A 20707-nucleotide genomic window follows, 5' to 3' on the forward strand; every position below is an offset into this window, starting at 1 on the left:
AGATGGAACTCACCGACCCTATTTTAATGTTTGTGTTGTGTTTAATATTTTTAATTGATAAATAAAGAGTAAAAAAAGAAAAAAAGAAAACACATCCATGCAAGCAGAACGCCAGGGCGTCACCAAGACCTCTATTTCTGGAAATGAATAAACTGCTGTTGTGGCCCGTCAACATTCTTCTGCAGCCCTTCACATGAGCAGATACTGGATCAAAAACCATAAACAGACTGTGTGCATGTAAACAATTGAATACACCAATGCCATTATTCATGAATTGTAATCATGGAGTGTCTGGTCAAAGTACAAACAGCAAAGAAATTATACATGTATAGACGCAGTATGGGAGACGAGGAAGAAACATGCCTGCATCCGCCGGAGTCACGTTAATAGTTTAAAGAAATAAAGTATGCAAAATAAACAAAAGTTGGAACGCGGGAAATGAAACCTGTGAATGCGATGCGGTATTACAGTGAATGAGTTGCGGGAACTCGAGTAAAACAGGGGGGAAGGCAGTGTTTTCACCTTCGATCCCCAAATAGAAAAAGGCACCTTCGGACACGGATCGAAACCATGTGATGAAATGGTCATGTGACATCAGATACGATTATAAAAACAGGAAGTTAAGGCTGAGGAAAGAGAACGTGATTGGCAAAGCCGTGCCAGGTGAGAAGGAGGGTGCGCAAGGAACTCTGCAGGAAAACACAGGTAAGAAACTGCGGGCAGTAGTACTTTAAATAAAATAAGGCTGTTTAAAATTAGAAGGGATATGACTTGAAGGGGAGGGATTAGGAGGACTATGCCAACACGTTCTCACCTTCCCTGTATACCCACTGCCTAAAAGGACAATTGGTCCATCTGTGTTTGCATTTGTCCCGTAGCAAAATAGCCGTTGCTTTTGGGAAAGCAGCCGTTGGAGATATGCGACATTGAGCACAGAGTAGGAGACAAAACCCAAAGCCCTGCTAGACCCACGATACATCTGAAAACAAAATTGTCCATAAACGGTAAGGTTTTAAATTAGGTCTGGCACATGTAGCTCTAAAAGGGAAATAATATAATCAATGGCTTAAGAGAAATAAATAAAAAAACTGTTAAAACTAGATTCTTTGCTCCCTCTTGTGTTTGTCCTCTGTAGCCGAATCAAGGTGGGAAGAACTCGAAAAACCCGAAGAGGACGAGAGAAAGCCAGAACTAATAGCTTGAGAAATTAACAAAGTTAAAACCGAGATACAAAAAATAGGCATTTGGGTAAGAGCAGAAGTTGTGCTTACGTTCTGAGAGATAACTGCCATAACAAGTGTAAGGAGTAAATCCACTAAAATGTGTGCGTGCTTGTTACCTTGCTCTCGTATTGTAGGTTTGGTGCACATGAATGGCTAGAAAAAACAAAGAGTTAATAGCTACTTTTAAAGCAGAACCATAAAAACGTGTGCGAAGCAAAGACAGATCTCGACACGAGACTGAATGACAACATTGAGAGCATGCCCCTGTGATTGATCTTTGTCTAAGGAAATGTAAGGAAAATGTCAAACAAAGAGATTTGGGTATCATCTAGTATATACCAGAATGAAAGTAAAGAAAATTAAGTAAAGAGACAATAATGCTCAAGAGATAAAATCATGTGAAGCCTGTTGTTAAACCAAGTGTGGATGTGTCAGTAACAGATGAAAAGGAGGAGTTAAAAAGTTAATGATTCCCTCCTTCTGTGATGTGAAGCATAGCAAGTTGTATCTAATGAAATATACAACCAGGATGTGTAGAACATTAAAGTCGATTGTCCTTTACTTGTTTCCCACATATATCCACTTGGTGTCTTAGCCTGAAGAGCGGAACAAAGGGAGGGACTAGGTGTGGATCCCCCAACGGTTCCAAGAAGAAAACATATGATTGTACATGTTTGTTTGTTTGTTTGTTTTATTATTTATATGGCGCACCAGACCCGGGGGTATTCGGGCGCGAAGGCATGATGAGGATTGTAAAGCTTAGGTTACAGATTAGACAGGGATAAGTACAGCTAAGGTTACAATGCTGTAAACATGAACAGACATGATGAAAGATGGGTGGGCGCACCCTCTTTTTTGTGAGGGGGCTTGACTCGAGAGGGTAAGAAGTACAGTAGAGCAAGAGATGAGTCAAAGCTACCCTGACCAATGGCGTGACATAGGGTCACCAAGGTTTGCAGTGGAGCTAAAAACAATGTTAGCTCTGGAGGACAAAAAAACCCTTTGGAGAAGTGAAACTGACAAAGGACAGGGTTTTTTTATTTTACTCTAACACAGAGAAAAAAGAGAAGACAATTTTTTACAAACTGCGCCGTGGCGCTGAGACTATACATAGTGAACACATTCGAGTGTGCATTGCTGTGAGTTAGTATACAGAGTGAAAGATCACAGTTTTTTGTTGTTTCAAACAATAATATTGGTAAGACAATAGGCTTTGTCTATGCACACTCGAATGTCTTCACTATGTATAGTCTCAGCGCCATGGCGCAGTTTGTAAAAAATTGTCTAATTTAGACAGGATTAGTGCTCTCGCTAGGGTGACGCAGTTGTTGGGTGAAAGGAAGGGCTTGGCGGCTCTAATTAACTTGCAGGTGTAGGAAGTGACTGAAGCCATGGCATTTACTTGTTTACCAAAGGTAAGCGTGGAGTCTATATAGAAACCAAGGGTTTTGACTACCTTGGCCACAGTAATGATGTTGTTGTCAATTATGAAGGAGGCATAATTGGGACCTTGTTTTTTAATGTTGGAGGATGTGCCTAGAATGAGGAGTTCGGTTTTGTCATCATTCAGGCATAGACCATGGGATGCCATCCATGCCTGGATGATGAGGTAGACTCTGTTCACAAAAGCCAAATCCTTGTCATAATCTCCCGTCAACGGGATAAGGATCTGTGTATCATCTGTGATACCTAGACCGTCTAGATCATCGAAAAGGGGCTTTATAAATATTGTACAGAGTAGGTGATACACATGAGCCTTGGGGTACACCACATGTTATAGGTGTGGGGTCTGCGGCTGCTAGAGGAGAAAAAACTTGCATTGTCCTGTTAAGTAGGAAGGACGCGATCCATGTGACTTCCTCTTGAGAGAAGCAGGCTGCCACGACCAAATGGTTGCAGAGTATTGAGTGGTCTACCAGATTGAAATTGGCATAGAGGTCGAGGAGTAGTAGGAGTGAAGTCTTACCTTTGTCTCTTAGTGTGTCTATTTGTGCCTTAATGTCTAGGAGTGCAGTCTCAGTACCATGCTGTGGTCTGAAGCCAGACTGGCAAACTCCTAGGAGGTGGTTTAGTTCCAGATGGTGTTGAATTTGTAGGTAATCTACTTTATCTAGGATCTTATGTAGGAATGGCACAGTGGTTATGGGGCAGTAATTAGTTGGGATGGAGGGGTCCAAGGTTTGCTTTGGGCCGAGTCTTTTATAATTTGGGCTGGACATGGGTTGCCCTGGCAGTTGGCGGGTTTGAGGGTGAGGATAACTTTCTCGACTTCTTTGGTAGAGACTTTGCGAAAGTGGAAGCGAGGGGTGTCTGTTGTGGGTGGAGTTAAAGTGGATTGCGGAATTGGTAATATGTTCATGGCAGTCTTAGAGGTGGTGCCATTGCTATCATTTTTTGGAGCAGTTATGGTAGCTTTTTTGTTATTAATCTTTGCCTGGAGCTTTGTTATCTTGTTGGCAAGGGCATTTTGTATGCTTGTGCACCAGTTCTTACCCTTAAGGCATGAGTCAGGAAGTTGGATAGGGGATTCTACTTCCTGCAGGATGGCGAACAATTCTTTGGTGTTGGATTTGGCTTTAGAAATTCGGAAGTTGTAGGAAGTTTGTTTAGCTAAGATCATTTCTTTTTTGTAAAGGGTAGCTAATTTATTCAAGTTATTCACAATTAATTGTAGTTCTAGCCCTGATGAATTTCCAAATAATAATTACAAATGTTTAAGGAAAGAAACATGTTGGGAGTGTTTGTGAATGTAGCATGAAAGACTGGAATGAGTGGAGTGAATACTGATAGGTTGAAGTGGTGTGGACTAGGGTGTGCCGTCTCTTTTGGAGAGGGTTTCTGACCACAGATCCATTCTGTGAATTAATTTAAGGAGAGAATGAAAATATTGATGAACTAAGAGACCACAAAATATTGTTGAAGTACATTGTCAATATGTTGAAATTGTAATATCTGTTTTAGATTGCTGTATACATGTTTGATACAAAATAGAGGTGTATACTTTTTATGATTCTATGTTTTATAGAAAAAAGAAATAAATTGGTATTTTTGATACTCAAGAAATTGGTATGTGATGATTTAATGAATAATAACAGATAAAAACGGGCAGACACGAATGGTAAAGGGGAAACAAGTGACCCTGTGAATATAGTGTATTGTTCCAAATCATAGAAGGCTGTTCATACGTGGTCTAGAGAAATATTTCCTCTAGTCTTCTGGGTGTTTGTAAGGACTGATGTGTATCGGACATCTATGTGTAGCTGCATAGCGCTATCTCTGGGTATTCAGTGATGTATTTTACTGGGAGATAGGCTGTTGGCTGCCTGCTGGAGCATCATTTTCAACAGAAATTGGGTCTGTGTTGCTAGTGTGTGTGGCACATTTTACCACTGCTATCAGAGTGGGAGCGTGAAAGAGCATAAATCAACCAGTCTAGCCAGGCTGCATGTTGGACTGTGTACCCATCTGCTTGTTTAAATCCCCTCCTTTTCCATCGTGACAGGCCTGAGTGGACTGTGATAGTAATGTAGGCTGAATCAGAATAGATGGTAACTCGACACCCCTGGGATGTCTCTATTGCTCTATTAAAGTAATATGTTCTGCTGCCTGGGCTGAGTAATGCATGGGTAGTCTCTTCTGCAATAATATCTCATATTTTCCATCCACTAATCATACCACTGCTGCACCTGTGTGAGTTGTTCCCATCTTCTGATCAGTTCTCGCTGACCCATCAACAAAGAACACTTCACCATCATCAAGAGCACAGTCTTGTGACTTTGGGATGTCATCGTCTGGGCTTTCGTATGTGGCACAGTCATGTACTTTGTCAGCATCAGTGACTGATTCCATCAAGAATGTGGCTGGGTTCACTGACTTAAATCCAACAATGTGAATGGATTGATTGTACAGTATGTCCATGTATGCAGAGGCCCTTTCTTTCGTGAGTGTGGATTTGTAACTTTCTAGAATGGCCAATACTGCATGTTCGACATATCATATTACTGGGCATCCCGTCGTTAAAGTGTTAGCCTCAAATATAGCAAAGTTTGCTGCAGTCAGAGCTTCCTCACACGTGTACTGGCCCTGCATAACTGTATCCATGGCCCATAGTATTCTTTTGTGTCAACACCGCCGTTATCATTTGGCCATCTGAGTGTGAAAAAAGATAGAACTCTTGGGTATAGTCAGGTGACACTAGATCTGGGGCAGTGGCAATAACGTCTGAGATCTTGAAAAGTAGTGAGAATTTCTACGGTCCGTGTGATGGTGCTCTTTGTCCTTTAGGTCTCTTTAAATGCTTGAAGTAATTGGGTTGTACAATCAAAAATCCATTATCTGCAATAATTACACAACCCTAGGAACTTCTGCATGTCATTAACAATCAATGATTGGGATGTGCTGTGCTCTGGTGTCACTTTCTTACCATGGACAGAAATCAGTTGGCTGCGGTACAATACTTCCTGGTACTGTAGTTTCGCTCTGTGCACTTTATATCCCTTGTCAGCCAGTAGTTTCAACAAGATGATTGAGTCATCGCTACACTGCTGTTCAATGTCGCTACATACTAGCAGATCATCTACATATTGAAGGATGGTACTCAGCATGGGTATATTGCTTAGAAAAGCATGTAATACTCTGTTAAAGATAGTGGGGGATTCACAGTACCCCTGTGGGAGCCTTATGTGCTAGAATCAGCTACTGCCATGCATAAACACTGTAAGGTATTGAGAGTTGGGGTGCAATGGGACCGAGAAGTGTTTTTCAAATCAATTGTCGTGAAATTAGTTTCTGTGGTGGGTATGTTACATAATATGGTGACATGGTTGGGCACAACTGGAAACTCAGGCTGTACTATATCGTACAGAGGGTGTTGTATTGCTTTTGGAAGATCGGGATAATACCATGAATGCCTCCTTACAAAGAGGTTGTTACCCTACTGTTTTGGAGGAGGCTCAAATCACTCTATTAAAAAGCTGACCTTAGACTCAACTATGTTAGAGAACTATAGGCCAATTTCCAACCTCCCATTTTTAAGTAAAATAAATGAAGGGGTGATGGCCAAGCCACTGTCTGACTTTCTGGAAAAGTGACATTTCTTAGCTAGTGTGCAATTTGGATTCTGCCCTGAACATAGCACCAAAACAATGGTTTTATTTATTTGTGAAAAGTTGTTGGAACTTTGAAATAAGGGCATTCCTGATGCTCTTGTCCTGTTAGATCTCTCTGCATCATGTATTACTGTGGAGCACAGTATTCTATTGCAACGGATAGAACATTTCTGGTTCTGTTTTAGCACAGCTGAAGTCATGTTCAAAGAATCAACATTAGAAGGTCCAGATAGGGAAATTTATTTCCACTAGCCAGCCAATTTCCAGAGGTGTGCCACAGAAGTTGGCATTACCTCAACACCTTTTTAATATTTATACATACCCTTTGATACAACTAATTACGAAGAAAAGGTTGCTTTTTCAGCTGGTTTATAGTGATAATGTAGAAAGACAAAATGTAGAAAGTCAAAATGTCGAAAAAAAAATGTTGAATATTATTTTATGACGTTTTTTATTCGAAATGGGGGGGTTCCCCCCAACCCCCCTTTTTTTTGTTTTACCTATTTTATTTTATTCCCGGACCCCAAATTAAATATATAATTAAAAAAAGGGAATTCGACATTTTTTTTTTCTACTTTTTTTTTGGACATTATTTTCATTCTACATTTTATTTTCGACATTTTGACTGACAATGCTCACATTTTAGTTGACCTTCAAAGTAATTCTCATGATGGTCAACTTGTGAAAAAATGCTTTGGCTTTGCGCAACGATGATGCAAAAAAAATGTCTAGGCTGGAATGATAAACAGACATTGGGCCTCATTACTAGGTTGCTGGTCCGGTAACAACGGTACCGGTATGCTTACTCGTACCGTTATTACCGGATGGGCAAACTCCGAGTTGTGACGCGGGTGCCTTTCATTCCGCCAGGAATGCCCTGGTGGAATGAAAGGCACCTGCGAGCACAGCATGCCTGTAGCACCGGCACCGTTATTAACGGTGCCGGTGCTACAGGCATCCCCAAAGGGCAATTACCGGGTCCGGCGGGGTCAGAATACCCCAGTAATTGGCCATTCGCTAGTGCCAGACTTTCATGCCGGTATGGAGATAGCCTTGCCAATCTTACTGGCAAGGCTACCTCCAACCTCATAATGAGGCCCATTGTATTGTTAAGTGGGGTGGCACAATCTCCCTGACCCTTTCTATGGCCTGCTGGGCTTCCAGTTTCCCCTCTATCTGTTGAGTCGGTCAGAAATGTGGATGCAGTTTTGATGATAAATTGTCATTTGCTAAACAGGTGGTGGCCCAAAAAGAACATTTTCATTGTACACCATAAGCAGATGTGCTAATATGCTGGAGAAAACACTAGTTCAAGCTGGTGTGCTATCGCAAATTCAATACTGCCTATCAGTTTATCTCTGTATTTCTAAGAAATTACTCCAGAAACTGGAGGCATGTTTAAATCATGCCATGCAGGTGATCTGTGGTTTGAGAAAGCTATAAAGTCTCAAATTGAGATGAGAGTTTTAACCCAGATATGGAAGATTGTGTATGATGTTGCCCCTTGCCATATCACCACAATGGCTTCACCTTATAGTTCAACTCGCTCCCTTATGTCCAGCTCCAAGAATTTGCTGGTTGTAAACAAACACAATACAACTCGTTATGGGAGCAATTTGGTTTGTTCCGTATGGAACAATCTCCCACTGGCTATTAGAAAGTGTTCCACACTGTCAGGTTTTATACTTAGACTTAAGCAACACATGCTGTCCTTTGATGTGACATAATTTTATCTAGAGGTTTTATTAGGCTGGTTAGGATCTGCTAGGATCTGTTTTTAATAGTTTTATATGGTTTTTATATTACTGTTTTTATTGTCTCTTTTATGTGTATTGAGCCTGTGTATTTCATTTGTACTGCACTTTGATACTGATAACCTGGTGGTAAGCTTCACTTTAGAAATACCTGTTACTATTACTACTACTACTACATGATTGTAGTGCTCACGTCCCATTTAGCCAACAGACACTTGGGAGGTGGAGTAAAACCCAGTCTTGGGGATTCCTTGTTCCCAATGCATTGGTCCCTCCCCTGTGGGATCCCACTTGCCCTGTCCCCTAAGGAGTGCTAAGCATAGCAGGATCACCTCCGTAGTCTGAAAGGGGTGGCACCCCTTTGGGGAGAAGGTACAAATTCCCTGGATTCGTCGCACACCACAGGAAAAAGCTCACAGTTGAAATCATTGAGTCGGCTAACCCACATTATAGCCTCCTCAAAAGGTCATAGTGCAGAATAGGCAGACAGCAGCTGACACAGATATTGTAGCATATTTTATAGATAATAAAGATGAGGCCTAAAATTCATGAAATGAGAAGGGCCTTGCTGACAAAAGCAAGAGAAGTAACATTGGCGCTTATTAGTGATTTGTGCCTTGTGCTTGCTGTCACATTGAAAAGGAACACCTGTGAGACTGTGGTTCATGCAAAAACGCAGTGAAATTATTGTGAAAGTTATTTATTTCAAATCCAAACTTCATAGAGCCAATGTGTAGTGATATATTTCCAGTCATTGTGCAACTCGCAGAAACTGTATGAAGTGTTTTTCCATCAACGTTATCTTGAATTTGTGATGTACAGTACACAGGCCTTCATGGCAAAGGACATTTTCTGTCATGTGTTAAATCCTGAGCCCACAATATCAAGCACATGATGTTATTTCTTTGGGGATGCAGCTTTGAGCAGAGTAAACTGTAAGGTTTGATGTGTTCCAGGAATGAAGTATGCAACACATGCAAGTAGGCCCAGAATTAAAGTAGTTATTTTGAAGCGAATACTGCAAGTCATTTAATCAGAAGTTTATAATTGGATTTCTTCATATGTCTTTTGAATGTGAATAAAATATGTAAATATGGTGTCATTACAGAGAACATTTTCCAGTCAATGTGAGAATACATTACGTTTTCCTTTTTTCTACCATGTTAGAAATTAATTCAAACTATATTCTTTAAAACTGAAGGATGGAAATGCTATTGAATTTGATTTGGCTGTGTGATTTTCATTGAAAATATAGGTCTGCATGTATACATGAAGAAATGAAACCCAAAAGAGATGGAAAAACAGACTTGAATTGCATTTTAAGTTTCTATTTCTGAAGTGTAGGCATGCATGAAGATTTCAGGGACGCCAGTCTAGTTGGAACCGGATAGAAATAATTGCAGGTTACAGTTATACCAGATGGCTTTTAATATGATCCAAAATGTTCATCCGTTGTCATCAACACACGCTTTCAGAGTTTGTTAACACTGTACATTGTCTCCAGTTATGCATTCATGACACCAGGCCTTGCTTTAAAAGGGATGTCACATGCTTTGCTTCTCATAAACTCATAGACCAAATTCATTAGTAAGGAGATGTCATAAGAGGTCATCACAGGCACTCAGATGCATGGCATGGGCCAGCTGCATTGGATATGTTAAGGTTATAGTTAATTGAAGGTATGCCAATTAAGACATGTTATATGAATAAATGGTGACATAGAAAGGGAACATTTAGGCAGTGTGTCATATCTGTCCTCTTGTGGGGAAATGTTGGAAGTGCACACCAAAACTCAATACATTCACACGAATAAAAGAATGCATTACATGTGCAAAAATGAAAATAAGTCATTGTCATACAAGCTTTGATTTATCTGAGCTTTTTCTATGATGTAGATAAAAGAAACGGCTATCAAAATATTAATTGTTAATTGGGAGTTGCTCAAAAATGACAAAAACAAGGAAAATCATCAAATTATCAGAAGTCATCATTCATTATGTCAAACTGTTTGCCTCGACCTGCAGAATCTGTAATGTAAGTTTCATTAAGTTAACACAGATGATTCCAAAATTAGAGCATACAAATTAAATGGCCTTTTCTTCAGAAAGAGTAAGCACCCTCCCACATTGTGGAAGATACACCTCTCCTCTGTGATACACAAGTGGTGGGATAAGAGGGAAATATAATGGGATGCCCATACGAGAGAAGGAGAGATTCTGGATGATGGAATATTGGGCAAGGAAGAGAAAGACAGGGAACAATCTGGAGATTGGAGAACAAAAGGGGAGATTTACACTGAGGAAAGATTTGTCCATTGAGAGAGGAAAGTGGATGCCCAGCTTGTGGTTTTTGAGTGATTCCATGCCCCCTGAATTGAGGGTTTGCTGACAGGATGAAGAAGTTACACTTTAAAAGGCAATTCCTACCCATTCCCCAAAATTGTCCAAATTTGATCAGGGTAAATTCTGGGAAAGGAAAAGGCTGGGGAATGTAAAGATGTGCACTCTAAAATCTGGAACACAAGTGTTGATAATTGCATGCCCTGTGTTTCCTCATGTATATATTGAATGCAAAGTGAGAGATTGATAATTTAACCCCCATTGCACTGTGCAATGAAATACAAAATCCGAATCTGGAAGCATGAATTGATGCAGCCAGCAGACACTATAGCATTGTCTGGATGATGGCATGGCAAAATACATGTTGTAAGAATTACTTCTATTTATTCAGAACTGCAAAGTAAAAACTGTCTGCATTCTCGTGTATTTCAGTGCTTTATGCAGAATCAGGTATATTGTGGGAGAGAAGAGAATTGTCAACTAAATATCTATTACTGTACAATAGTACATCTCCAGCCATAAATCTAAGACGGAAAGTTTTACATGTAGGCCCCCTTTTTAAACTGCATGTTTCTGGATATAAAGGATTCCATTAATGCACAAGGAAAAGCACACACACACACATACACACACACACACACACACACAGATACATGAAAGATTAAACCTTGTTTTAATGAAAGTCACATGTACAGGCAATGAAAGTCACATATACATGCCTATAGAGAGCTGCACCCACACATGCAGGAAACATAGTATACATGTAGATACAGAAACACACATATAGATTTACTAGGTTAGTATTTGCAAATGTAAACCTACATGAGCCAATGCACACAAATCACTTGTTGCATGTAAATGGCTTAATATAGCCCTATTTTAGCCAGTCCTGGCCTATATGTCAAGTGTCTCTACGTCGTTAATATATTTGCTATCTCACACCTGCGCGGGGGAGTTGGGGCATATTAATATTGTGTTTATTGTTGTAATTTTCTCAGGTGCATACTTGTCTTGATGCTCGAGAATATCAAGGATTTAACCATATTTGCATTGTGTAGTATATTTTAGTGAGACCATGATGATGTTCAGAAAAGAGATCAATGCTGAGCAATAATGTCAGTAGGTATACTGTGTACCAAGATATAGCATATTTGTGTGGAGATTGTTATTATTGAAAGTGGATGCCTTTGTGAGCTTATCATAGTGATATTCATAAAGGTAGGTACAATGTCAGTATACAATATTGTAGTGGGCTCCAGGGCAAATCAGGAGTCCCAGTTGTTTGAAAATAACAACTATTCTTCTGAATAAAATTCGATTTTTGAATACCCCACTGTCTATACTTTGCCCGGAATTGCGGGCTGGGTTTGTATAAGTGCGGGCTATAGGTGAGTCTGATTCATGAGAAAAGATCCAGAACAAGGAGTCATTTTAAAAACAATATTTAGGCTGCAGTCTGTGCACAGCAGTTGCGAAACACACGAGCAGGTGAAATGTGCAATGTTTGGGAGCCAATCAAAGCTCTAACTGACAAGGCCTGAGATTAACATATCAAGTGCCAGAAAATAACTCACAACTTTTATTTAAATTCAGGACCTGCTTAACTTAAAGAGAAATAGAAATGCAGTTTCAGGAAAGAAAAACTAATACATTATGCTGTTGTGTTTTTGTGGAAAAAGGTCAAATCAGAGGAGATGAGACACTTTACATTTTAAAAGCTGGAAGTGTGAATGGGACCCCTTTAATGAAAGTCAGAACTGAACTTTTCACATGTGCATTCTGCTCATGCCACCTCCCCCAAAATGAAATGTACAAACAGATACCATGCTTTCTCACAGAGCTTAATTTGTTTGTGAGACCTGACCATGAATCCTAAACGGGCATATATGGGTTGCATCTGTTCCTGGCGGGCTTAAGATAATTAATTTAGGGGTGTTCTGCAGATCTGTGGTGCCTAATCTGATCTCTCATGCCTCTCTTGAAAGAAGGAATCCTGATATTTGGAAATATAAAGTTTATCTGAAAATCTAACAGACCCGGGAACTGTCTGAGGGGGCAGGACAGAAGTCATAAAACCTGCCAACTACATGGGATGTCACCATGTCCGGGCCCCATCATAAATACCTTGCTGCTCTGTATTAACAGCATAGACAACAGGTACCAGGCAGAAAAAACAAAGATGCTAAGTGATATTTTGTAGGCAGATAGTTCTTTTTGTGAAATGTTCCGTTTGAGATTATCTATTTTGCAATACCAAAACGATTTTGCTAATGTGAGTTTTAATTATGCAAATTAGGCACATTTTTATTTTGTGGCTTAGAAATTGTACACACTAAGGAATTATATATTCTAGCATCAACAGGGCTCAGCCTGTTATTATAAATATGGGAAATTAAACTGAATAACAACGTAGAAGTGAGGTAAATGGAAACATCTATAATTTAGTAATTATTCATGTGATTATGACGAGATTATGACGAGAATTGCAACACTTTATTGGTGACATAGGGCCTCATCACGACTTGGGCGGTAATGGTAACGCTATTAGCGCGGGCGGTATTAGCCCTACCGCCGAACTCCCCGGCGCTAATAGCGCCGGATCACGAGTTCAGCGGTAGTGTAAGTCCCCATTCCCCATTGGGCTCAATGGGGAATCTTTGCACTAATACCGCCGGCGGATTTCCTGCCGGCGGTAATAGTGCGAATTTTCGGCGGATTTCCCCCCAGCTTGGTTTCAAGGGTTACCGTCGAAGTCGTGATGAGGCCCTATCATAGAGAGAACATTGGGGAGCTCATTATTAAAGTGGTGACATAGGTGGAATCTACTGTTTCAGAATGAAATACATTTTAATGCAAAACATCTCTGAGATGACATCACAGTAAATGGGAGGGAAACTGGGTTTAGAAGTTACTCCCATCAGACTGCCTCCTTGGTAAATGTGCCCAATGACTGTGGAGGGGTATGTCTACTGTAATGCCACTTTTGAAACATTGTCCAATCATATACATTGAACAATTCTTTTGGGGAATGTTGGAGTTATTGTTCTATCCAAGATTCAACATACACTCACTAAGAGGGAGATACTGACAAAGTCACTCGCTCACTCACTTACCAGTGGGTAAGAAGGAGAGAAAGGAGGATTGATGACAACCAGAAGGAGATGGAATAGATTTCTCTCTTTTTGAACCCATTTTGGATTATGAGCAGAGTCCTGAAAGTGAGGCCTAGAAGGAGTTAATGTCCCAGGCCTTCTTCAGTGGAAGAGAAAGCAGACAGGCTGTGGACTAAAGATGATCCTATCCTACTTGCTGATGCCCACCTGTTGCTGGAGGAGGAGAATTGAAGCAGTCCTTAGGATGTCTGTGATTCAGCCAAAGGAAATCTGGTTGCGAGTATTATCTTAAAGGGAAGTAATCTTGTGTGAAGTGATCCAATAAAGGGAATTAGAGTAAATCCCAACTCTTATAGTTTGTTAGTACTGAGGGGTGGGAATAGATAAATCAATTGTGCATCCTGTGAGTTTTTAGAACATTACAGATGTGTATGTGCTTCTGGAAAATATATATATATATTGATATGTTAGGTCCAATGGTGTGTATACATCGCAATTTACCTGACCCTTTTCTCTGGTGATGATGTCTAGTGAAGAAGAACTATTAACAGGGGTCTTACTGTGTACCTACACAGAAACAAAAGATCTTTGAAATGATTCCTGGGTATACTGTGAAGCAGAATATTCTTACTAATGCAGGATTGCTCATGATAAATGGGAGAGGGTGATTATTTGCAGTTCATTTATTTCCGCTATTCAAGGTACCCATTGAAAGGGAAAAGGGTACATTTAGCCAGTAATTGAATAGAAACATCACTATAGGCAATTTGGCCAATATATTTCTGAACATACATTTTCTTTTCTACGAGCCATTCACATACCTTAAGGTCCAGTAGTTTGTTGCAATTGAGTTTAAAATGCTGTTAAAGTTCTGACATGTCTATTGACTAGGGCCGGGGGGTATTTTGAATAAAGGGACAGTAGCGAGAATTGGATAGGCAGGGATTTATTTACTAAGTTGTTTTCACAAATGAAAGATTCCTACTGGACTCTGTGGTAGCCCGAAGAAGGAGTCGGAAACAATTTGTACATTTACATATTCTTTATTTTACCAAAATAATAAAAAGGCCTATCTTGCCCTATTTCAGTGGGGATTTCCCTGCCAAACCAAACTAACTAAAGGTGCTCATCAGTCATCAGAAGTCCAGAGCAAAATGCCTTTCGTCCAGCAATCCAATCCTATCTGACACTACCACCTAGAACTAATAACTTAATAAGGTAGCTTCCCTTTCGCCGGGTCTGTTGGCTTTCTCCCAGGGTTTCAAAGATACAGCAGTTCCAAAATGTGGGATAATGTCTGTATTACTTTTTCATCTGGGTGCAGTAATCTTCACTGATAAGCTTCTGTAGCTCTTCATATGTGCTTAAACCCATGGTTTCTGGAACCTGTGAGACCCTCTAGTCTCTCTCAAGAACTACTTATTCCAACACTCTTTTCCATTTCTTTTAAGCAACTTAAACCTTTTTACTTTTCAGGTTTTCTCTTCCTCTGTTGGGGTTTCTTATACCCTTTTCATGTACTTGTTAAAATCCTCACGCCTGGGGCCTTTCCTCTGGTTTTTGCATCAAATGTCTTTCAGTAATATTACTGGTGTTTGGGCTTAACTCAGTGGTTTTATCAAAGTCTTTTATCAAAGAATACCAGCATTCATTACAAGTTACATTAACCATCTCTCTTGGACTCTCATAATACAGGGCTTTGTGCTTTCCTCGGGTGTCAGCCTCAATATTGCAGTTCCTTTCGGTAATGTTCACACAGTCCCTGTTGCCCATCCATGTCAGAATCACCAGAGTACCTTCAGTTAGAGTGGGCTGATCCACCGGGCTCAGTGCTTGGACACATTTGCTTTGGATATTCACTGCCTCTGGTTTCTTGCTTCTCTTAAGGTTCGCCCTCCTCATTCCATTAGTTTGCAGCACTCGGCACAGCTTTGCTGATGGGAGGGTTTGTGCTTCCAACTTGTTCAGGTCTCGGTATCGTTAGTCAGACTCCTGACCTACCACATCTTCTCGTGGTCATGCCACCACTCTGGATGGTCCTGTGGATCTCGTTCTTACACTGCTTGATTCATTGTGTGCGATGCTGGGACTCCAGCATCCATGTTCCACACTCTCCTACTCACCGGTTGCCGCTGGCTCTTTGGTTCCACACTGCTCCATCCCTTCAATGCGTGTGTACGTCCAAGGGCTTTCCCTGCGCATGCTTCTCTCTCTCTGTCCATGATTTGCTTGTTCCTTTTACAGGCTGTTCTGCATTACACACAGCGTTATGTCTCTCTTCTGGTGGCATACACTGTCCAGCATTACCTGAAGCCAATAAAAGGGAAATCACATTACTGGTGTTTACAGGCAGTCCCTTGTATGCAGATAATGTTGCAGGCATAGGGAGTTCCTCATGGGAACGGGAGTCCTCATCTCCCACTTGCACAGATCCCTAGGGAGTGCATCTTGTGGCGTGGGCTCACCTCCCTAGCCTCAAAGGGGGGTGGCTCCCTCTGGGAAGAAGGGACAAATACTCTTGATTTGTCACAACTCTAATGCATTTAACCCATGGTGCCTGTGTGCTCAGGGTGAATTAAATGCATAGATATTTGCAGTAAAGTGTGTGTTACAAAATTCTCTATTTCCATAATTTTGGAATGACTAGTGTGCTGAATATTTCATCTAATTTGCCTCGATGAAGAAACAATTTGTTTATTTGTAATCCGTTTCAATTAGTTTGGTTTGGTTAATAAATATACCTTCTGCACAACTCTGTGTGTTTCTTCTTCTGAAAGGGGAGCAAATCTGCAAGGAATCAATTCTATTAAATTGGGGGTGCCATATTCATAAAAAAAGAACTGCATTAAATAAAGGAGAATTGTACCATCTGCTTTGAGGTGGGTGAACAATTCCACAGAATTAGCTAGTGCCCGGTTAAAACATCCTACAGAGCATTAGGTTAGTGTGTCATATCTGTGTGAGCAAACATTAAAACCCATACAAAATACTCAACAACATTGTGTTATAAATTCCCCATCTAGAGCCTTGAAGAAGCTAGAAGTATCACATAATCTGCAATGGCACTGTACTGCTCACTTAGCCATAGAAGAATGTGCACAGCACAATTCCAATGGGTGACCACTGTGGTCTTTAGATTGTGCATTGTTAACTTGCGACAAACATGCAGTTGATTTATTTTTGCATGGGAAGGCAGGCTGAAAGCTGAACAGATCTTCTGAGTCAATGGGACAATTTATTTGAGAGGCTCACAATTACTGAGACACAGTGAGACCACAAGTTGAAGGACATGTGAAAAACAGGGGACATAAAATGACTTCCCAATTTGTAAGGCAGCAAGAATATCTGATCCATTGCCTGCTTCAACAAAGCCCATGGAAACTATTTGGCCTTAGCAACTGTGCTTCCACATCCTCCACCTTCTCCAGATGTCAACTCCCCATGGCTTCTCCCTGAAACCCTTGCTTGCACAATTTGCTTGGTATAAAACTGCAACATCTGCTGCTCCCTTGAATTACTCTTGGAACCCCCTACGAAGTTGGAGGAAGGAAATACTACCCATTGTCCTACGAAGGCAATATAGTCAATGATCTGACCACTGGTTCTCATGTCCATGTTGGAGAGGACATTTTACCCTAAGAACCTCTGTAGTACCCTCCTACTACAGCCTTAACCCCATTGTACATTTCCAGTACATCTTTCCAAGAAAAATAACATCAGCATTGATGGACTTTTCCAATAATTCACCCAAATCTATTGTTTACCACAAATGAGTACAGCAAGAAATCTATCGTCAACATTATAGCCAGGTTAGCATTGAGCAGGTGGTGTCTATCATGGGGCTTGTGATATTTTTGGCCACACTCAAATTCTGACAAAAGCCTGCCCTGGCGCAATAGAGCACTACTGTTATGCACCACTGAGGTACAGGGATATGAGCTCCCTACTACCATTGCCAAGTACTGATGCAGCTGAAGTATTTACAGGGTTAACTGTGCGAACTGGTGAAGGTTGGCTTCATATCTTATGATACGATGAGTGATTAGATCTTTTGACTTCTTGCCATGTCTGTGCATGGTGGTACTGCATAAGGGATCACACAGTTCCCCTACCCAAATTGGCCGCTGCCTTATTTCAGCACAAAGCTTTCTGGCACGTGGTCACATGACCAGATTCAGTTGCAGTCTATTCTCTGTGAAATACTGCCAAACCTTTGAATTTCATAGTGTGCTAATCGCAATCTGGCTGGGTTCATTTGGGTGCAGTGATGATGGTGGTATGGTGGTGGTGATGTAGGTGGAATTTGTGATTTTGATGCTACATAATGATGTGATGTAATATATGATCTGTGACATGAGGTCTGTGTCTCAAAATGCAGATACCCCACCAACAGAGATCGTCTGTGCATTAGATGGCAAATGCACCCGATCCAAACTGAACTACGTGGCGTCCATTGCTTTAAACAGGTTTTCCCATGCAACGATTCAATCTGCTTCATTTCTGAGAGGTCATTAATAGATATTACATTGGAATGCAACACAAGCTCTTAGGCAAAGGGGTTTATAGTGCTTCCCACAGATTTTTCCTTATTCTAAGCACTTTCATTTTAGATGTTAGAATTCCCAAACTCAATGAAACTCAATGTATCGCTATCAGAAAGAAGGAAGAATTCGAACAACTGACTGCAGGTTTCGTACAGACCTCTCTCAAACAAGCCCTAAACAGGCGGAATGATCGTGCCGCCCTAAATCAGTATATGATATGATAGGCTTTTGAAGTAAACGTCAAAGTAAAATATCGACTAATTTGATGTTGGTTGTTAAGCGCCGCTGTGACAGTACACGGGAATGCCATATTTGATTAAGGCAAATGAAAGGCTGCTGCTCTGCCGATGTACTTGGAAGTCTGCATCCTCCATTACAATGCCCGAAGCCAGCCAATGGTTAAAGAAACTTGACATACTTCTTCGGGACATTCTGTAATTGTTATAAGAATAAATATGCAGCACAAGCTCCTCTTCCTCAAGCAAAATGCCAAAGCCAGAATGATATCTCAGCTCATGATCCACTTTGGAAGTTTCAACATGTAATTTTTTTTTTTAATCAAATAAAACATAGAAAGGAAAAAGAGAGCTTTCTCTACCCATGAATAATATACGGAGAAATAATGCTCATAAGAACCAACTCGGAATCAGTCGATATGAGGACTCTGCTGTACCAGTGTTTAACACAACTGAGTTACTCATCCAAAGTAAATAATAGGGAGAGTAATTAGGGGATATCACACAACTCTTTGTCTCGAAATGCTTTGCAGGGAACACTGGATAGAACTAAATAAGGATTAGTAACCCGAAACAACATTATTTGGTTATTTTTTTAAGGCAATAATGAAACAAAACAATTCTGTAAAACTAAAAAAAAAAGTGAATTGTAATAAATATCATACATTTGGACTGCAACTTAAACATTCGGGCAACATAGAGGTAGCCAGATTGTCTTCAGGACACTTCATCAGGTAAGGGAGTGGTGCTTCCCATAATCACGTCCACATATGTCGACATAGCAGTGAATAGCGTAATACAGTGGCCACTCCTGAACTGCAGCAAAGTCTTCATCGCAAAGGTCAATGGGGTCCTGTCCAACGTGTTGCTAGTTACTTTGATGTGCATTTCTGCATTTGCATAATCACATGACCATCAGGGACATCAATTCAGAAAAATGTTAAGGGTAGCGGTAGTGACGTCACAAACCAGTGGCATCTTGTGGCCGTTCACCCTGACGACGTTACAGAAAATGACATCTCAGATATAAAATACTTGTATAAGCTTAAGATCAATACAAAATAAAAAAAAGAGTTGATAAGCAGTCAAAGACGTTTTTAGTAGCGTACCATATGTTAACTAGGTTTCTGCTTTGATATGAAATGCATGCATTTATTATAGGATAGGGGTACACCAAGCAGAACCAACATCAGCCAGAGGCACAGCCTTCATATGTCTATACAGACACACAGGTCCAGTTACTGCAGTCTTATACCAGCCTCACTCATCAGTTGTAGTCATAATTTTCTTGTTCTTTTATAATACACCAACTTACAGCAATGTAGTTTCAAACCACTTAGAGCAAACAGGGAGTAGGGAAGTGCAAACAAATAAGTATGGTACAGTACAAAGAAGCATACATTCCTAATTATCATCATATTAACAAACTAAACGGGAAAGCAACAAGAATACATAGGTAGTGGATAAATAGGGGGTGCAAAGAGCGGTATGCTATGTCTAGCCTGCTTATATAATAATGCTTAGGTGTGTTACCATACTCAGCTGATGCAATTTATCAGTGTTAAGTTGCCCTCTGCTGTCCAAATGGCACAGTGCACCCACTTCAACAACAGCTATCATTTCAACAAACAGAATGAGCACGGATCTACGTGGTCGCCTTCACCTTCCGCTATCGCAAACATTCAGAAGTTACTACATTCCATCCCTACTTCCCTTCACACAGGAAACAACGGTTCCAGTGCCAATGAACAGTTAATTACCGGTTCAAAGTTTCAGTCTCTAAATAGTGAAATGCTGCAGGACAAATGTCTGCATGCGAGGTAAAACTGAAAACAGGTTTTATCATTATGCCACTATGCAATTTTATGCCATCACAGTGACTTTGAAATGGAACAAGGTTGACAATTAAGTGTTTACAAAGACACATCATAGAGGCCTGTGTGATCAATAGCACACATCAAAGAGGCCTGTGGGATCGATCGAACTTAGATACTGTTCTTATACCTCGCATACCTCTCATTCCATCTGATACATGCAGCCTTTTCAATGACCATTAATAAGTCACATGGGACCTATGCCCCTTCCTGGAATAGATTGGTTGTAATCCCAATATTTAAGAAGGGGGAGAGAAGTGGCCCTATGAATTACTGACTGATATTAACCTTAAAGATATGCTAGAATGGCCTATTTTATGCCAGGAACCGCTAGTACTTAGAATAGGGCCAGGGGCAAAAACTAGCAATCAGTGAGGAAATGAAAGTGCATAATAAGGGTGCTCTGGGGCAGTCGCACTGTTTATACATTTTCTGCAAAGGCTGACCCAAACAAAGCTGATTTTAGAGTTACCTTGAACCATTTGTAATCAGGCTCTGTTTTTAGGTAAGGGGGTG

The 20707-nt window shown here is 40.6% G+C and overlaps 1 long non-coding RNA gene across 1 annotated transcript in view; it reads left to right on the top strand.

The window, feature by feature from the left end:
* The first annotated feature begins 612 nt into the window (after window positions 1-612).
* Window positions 613-20707, top strand: part of LOC138514015 (uncharacterized) — a 243772-nt gene continuing 223677 nt past the window's right edge. The window contains exon 1 of the long non-coding RNA XR_011281866.1: window positions 613-705. This is a non-coding gene — a long non-coding RNA (uncharacterized lncRNA). The remainder of the gene's footprint in view (window positions 706-20707) is intronic.

Source organism: Ambystoma mexicanum, chromosome 12 (genome assembly GCF_040938575.1).
Source record: "Ambystoma mexicanum isolate Mex_15411 chromosome 12, UKY_AmexF1_1, whole genome shotgun sequence".
Taxonomy (NCBI): Eukaryota; Metazoa; Chordata; class Amphibia; order Caudata; family Ambystomatidae; genus Ambystoma; species Ambystoma mexicanum.